The following is a 5,065-nucleotide window of genomic DNA, read 5'->3' on the forward strand; positions in this document are numbered from 1 at the left end:
AGTGTTTCTAACTGAAATGGTGAAGAAATGAGTGCAGTTGTATTGCTAATGGTAGCCCTAAGGTCTAGAATGTTCAAGGACTCTTGATTTAGGACTCTATTTTTCTGTGATTCTTTCATGAAGAGCATAAAGTCTGAAGATCTTCCCCACTGGATTCAGAGAGTGTCTCTGCTGTAAAGTACTGCTCTGAGAGGGAGTGGAGAAGTCTGACCCTTCAGTAACACTTCATACAGCTGCCTTGCGAAGATTTAAGCTCCCACCACATCCACAGAAACATTTAATATCCCCCCCCTTTAAAGAGCTGGGTAAGTTTCTTTACAATTCCTGAGGAAAAACAGTTCCAGGCTGCCAAAGCTGCACATCTCATTTCACTCTTCCAAGAATGAAGCCTATTTGCCTTATTATTCTGCTTTATTTGTTTCATCTGACAACTTCTCCAGGCAGGAAAAAGCTCAAAGGAACTGTGTTCTCAGTAACAGTATCTAGGAGTTGTCCCACCACAAAAGTTTTTCAATAAGTTTTATTTTTATTTACCCATTTTAGTTGGTGGGCTAGTATCATAGTGTCACAAACTCAAGTGATTTCACATTGATTTGACATTGTATGAAAAAAATAGATTCTCTTTGTGGTAAACTGCTTATATAACATTTTCTAAAAGTGGAAGAAAAAAAAATAATAAAACTGCACAGAATGCACAAAACTCCCCAGCCTTATGGCTACCTTGAGTGTTTGTCAGGCTTCAGCAGCTCCTTAAGCAAACAAAGTTCTGTGACCTGCAGGAGGTGGGGGGAAAGGGAACAGCACAGCTGTAAAAGTAAATATTCCACTGCTGAAGTCTCAGGTTTTTCTCAGCTACCACAATGGAGGACTGCAGGGGAAATATCTTCATGGATATCAGCACAACTACTGCATCCTGTTAATATTAATAGTGAGAACCAAAGGGCAGAGGCAAGATGAACAGCAGAAGGAACAAACTGTTACATTCCACTTCAGGTCATCTTAGAAACATTAATTGACGTCTTTTCTTTCCAACAACCTCAAGTGCCTGGCATCTTCTAGCCTTACAGAAAATCTCACCTGAGTCCTGGTTTGCAGATGGGAAAAGATTGGATTAGAATCTCTAGGTTTTTCTCTTGGATCTCTTCCTTGCCTTCTTTTATAAAATTGGTTCCAGAAGTGCAGGACCAAATTCACAAAATACAATCTGTATCCCGTGCATGCAGCTTTTTCTGCTCAGTTACTCATAAACACAGCCCTTCTACATTATCTACGACAGTTAGCAATACAAACCACACGTGCATTTCGTTGCACTGTGCACACAAGAGATTCTGCTTCCAAAGAGCAGGTTTGAAAAAGCAGAAGTTGTGTATATAAACAGATAAATAACAGTGGACAGAGACAATGAAAAGTACTAAAAAAATTAGCCCATCACATGTAGGCTCAGTGCTAACTTGACTGGGTTTACTCGTCATTTACACTTGCATGCTTAGGAGAGACAGACATATAATGAGTTATGTACTTTTTATTCTCATTACAGTGGGTAAATCTGTTTTTTGGCCTCACTTCTCTATGGAGCTCCATTAAAGAGCTAGTTCTAAGTAAGTCTGGTTACTTGGAGGTTAGGCAAACTGATAGGGATGAGGAGCTGGGCAAGCCTGGCCCCGTCCTGCTGACAGAGTCCATTCTTATCAAGCCTGCAGATGGAACCGAGCTGGCAGGACTAGTTGATGGGCTTGATTGCTGGGCAGCCATCCAGAGGAACCTGGACCAGTGTGTGGGAAGAGACCAGAGCACCATGAAGTTCAGCCAGGACAAATGCCCAGCCGTTAACTGGGGGGCAGAGCCCTGGCAGTGATCCCACCAGGGCTAGGGGGACAGGGAAATGGCTCTTTGGAGAAGGCCCAGGGCCCTGTCAGGCAGCAAGCTGAACAGACGCCAGCAACGAGGGCCAGCAGCATCCTATGTGAGCAGGGGTCCAGCCCAGAAAGCCAGGAGAGGACAGGGATTGTCCCTCTCTGCTCAGCACTCTAGATTACATCTGGGTACTGCATCCAGTGTTGGGACCCTGCAGTACAGGAAAGACACTGGTAAACTGGAGCGAGTTCAGAAGATGCTTCCGAGAAGGTTGGGGCCGAACCACTTTCTTTGCAAGCAGAAGGCTGCAGGGGTGGGTCTAGTTCAGCCTCAAGCAGAAATGATTTCAAGGGCACCTCTCAGCAACCCCCAATACCTACAGAGCAGTGACTGAACAGGCAGAGCCAGGCTCTTCACAGCAGCATGTGACAGGAGAGTGAGAGACAACAGGCATAAGCTGAAGCTTTAGAGATTCAGACTGGATACGAAGAACTTTTTTTCACTGTTGGGACAACCAAGCAGTGGAGCAGGTTGGCAGAGATGCAGCAGTGTCTCCATCCTTGGAGGCTGTCAAGACCCACCTGAATAAAGCTCTGAGCAGCCTGGTCTGACCTTGTGTCTAACCTTGCTTGGAGCAGGAGGTTGGGCTGCAGACTTCCTAATGTCCCTTTCAGCCTGAATCACTCTGTGTCTCTGTCTGAGTACTGGCTTCAGGGAGTTACAGTGGCAGCAGTGCCTCCTGTGTGTATGAAGGAGCTCTGAGGGAAGAACAGGATGTTTCTCCCTTTATCTTTGCAGTGGGAATGAAGGTTTCAGTATAGCAAAACGTTTAATTTCTGTGTTCTAAAAAGTGAGCCAATGGTATGAGACAAAAAGAGATAGTCAGACTTTTGTCACCCGGAAAAAGCAGCAGATGTTTTTGAGTGACATAGTACTTTCACCATCTCGATAGGTCCTGTGAGGCATATGTGATGGTAAATTGCCTGGCTGGTTTTTGCTCTCTTGTGACGGTGAGAACAAGGGGTTTTTCCATCTTCATGCTGTGCCTAGGGACCTTGCTTCAACATCCTAGCTCAACTGAATGGGAGAATGAGACTTGCAGTTCCTTGTCCTGATTCCCATATTAGCCTCAGAGCTGTACTCAAGCCCTGAGCAAATGTAACCCCATTTCCTCTCTCTAGCAAGTATGAAAGGAGGTTGTGTAGTCAGAGACCTGGCCTCTGCAGTTGGTGCAGACCATTCCTGGAGCACTCATGGTGGCTAGAGATGGCTGAGGTAGGTGGTAAGAAACTGGTTTGTTGGAAGTAAGTGTGATCATTAGGGTGAAGCTGCTTCTCTCTGAGAGCTGGGCTCTTCTCAGAGAAGGAAAAAAAATGCTGTCAGACTTGCATGAGAATTCAGGTCTCGTAGTGCCAGCAGGGGAGGCTGGGGGAAGCGGTGGTGAGGGTTTCAGGTGGGCTAAATAGTTTTGGGTGCCAGGCATGTGGGATAGTTGAGAAAGTGACGGAGGATCACAGACTCTGTGAGGCTTTGAGTCTGTTGAGCAGTTTCCTGAAGTTGGCTGTTCACCACTTGAAAGGTTACAAGCCTAATGCAAGAGCAGTTTTTAGTTTCCTGCACTGCGGACTACCTCGAAACCCCCTGCTGAAGAATCGTATCCACACCACAGCACTGACACTTCAGAAGAAGCTGCACAATGAACACACATAACTACACTTCTGTCAGCAACCAGCTGCGTACTCCAGTCATTCTCTCTTCTCCTTGCAGAACATAAATTTATATATTCCATAAGCATAAACATTAAACATACAAAACAAAGCAGTGGACAGCAATGAAGGTATGTTATTGCTCTAGTTCCCTTAGACTAAGGATTCACTTACTCCAGTGAGTTCTGAGTGACTAAGCTAAGTTAGGAAGCCAGTGTTAGCAGCAAATGGGTTGCACTGGAACATCACTGCAGAACAGCTGAGTACTTATTTCTTGTAAGCTATTCCTGGAAGAAAAAGAATTTAAAAAAAATCCAAAACCAACTCCCCAAAGCCCACTTTAGATAAACACCTCGTGTCTCAGCTGCTGATATACATACCACCTTCACAGTTTAGAAATGAAATTATTATACTTACTGTTTGTGGACAGTGCCTCTGCTGTTACAAGCTTCTGGTGAGGTGGTTGCAGGCGAAGAGAACGAGTCCTTCTAATCACTAACTTTTATAAAATTCTTGACAGGTTTGTTTTTTGTTTTTTTTTTCCTCCACTCCTTCATCCTCCCTCCTCCCCAGGCTGGTTGGGGAGATGTCATTGCTCGAGGTCGATCATTGGCTGTCAGACCACAACTACACACAACCAACAGGATCTAGTCTCACTCCCAGCGTTCCTCCCCTTTCCCCTCCCTCAAATATATAAAGCCACTCATAATACGGTGAAACTGAGATGTTTTCCAGTTATTTCAAATTATTTCTCCTCTTTCTAGAACAGACTGAAAAGAATTACAAGAGGAACCATGACAATTGTGTACAGGGATCTTGGGCATAACTTTCAGTTTAGGGTTAAATCTTTTGAAAGCTTGTACTTAGGATATATCCAGTGCAGGAAGGAAAAGTAGAAAACAAAATACAGAAACAATGCAACAGATCCTTAACTGACATGAGTTGCTATCATCTCAGTGGCTTCCTAGTTGTTACCATTATTTTCCTCACTTGAAAATTTAGCACAGTAACAAATTTTCCTTTTCCAATTAGTATCTGGAAAGGCAAAATGTGATCCTGCAGTATCAAGGTTAATGAAACTGCAAATTCTGATTTCCTTTAATGCAGAGTATATGTGAGAATGATGGTTATCAAAAACAATAGGCCTATGCTGAGGTGTGCAAGTGCAAGCCAAATTTTCCACCAAAATCTTAGTGAAAGACCTGCCCGTATTAAAATGACATACAAACTTCTCAGTTGCTTAGCAAAATTCTTCTGTGAAAAATGACAGTGCTCTATAACCAGTATAGTAGCATTCCAGTTTATATGAAATCACACTACAGCTATTCACCAAATCCAGGTAGAATTTTTTTTTTTTTTCCTGTTTTTTCCCCCCTATACTGCAGGTCAGTACTCCTGGGACTGTTAGGCAAACATCATGGCCTCAGCAACAACACGCTCTGTGACCTTGGACATTAGTGTATCTTTACCACAAAGGGCCAGTGTTTACCTGGGGAATGACGTAG

General features: G+C 43.8%; 1 protein-coding gene across 1 annotated transcript in view; it reads right to left on the reverse strand.

Annotated features, from left to right (window-relative positions):
* LOC104532903 (fructose-bisphosphate aldolase B-like) overlaps positions 1-4,076 on the reverse strand; it is a 9,980-nt gene extending 5,904 nt beyond the window's left edge. The window contains 1 exon segment of the mRNA XM_010178225.2: positions 3,974-4,076. The gene's annotated coding sequence lies outside the window, so the exon portion shown is untranslated.
* Positions 4,077-5,065: the final 989 nt, after the last annotated feature.

This window comes from Antrostomus carolinensis, unplaced genomic scaffold (genome assembly GCF_000700745.2).
Source record: "Antrostomus carolinensis isolate BGI_N321 unplaced genomic scaffold, ASM70074v2 scaffold8141, whole genome shotgun sequence".
In the NCBI taxonomy this organism is placed as follows: domain Eukaryota; kingdom Metazoa; phylum Chordata; class Aves; order Caprimulgiformes; family Caprimulgidae; genus Antrostomus; species Antrostomus carolinensis.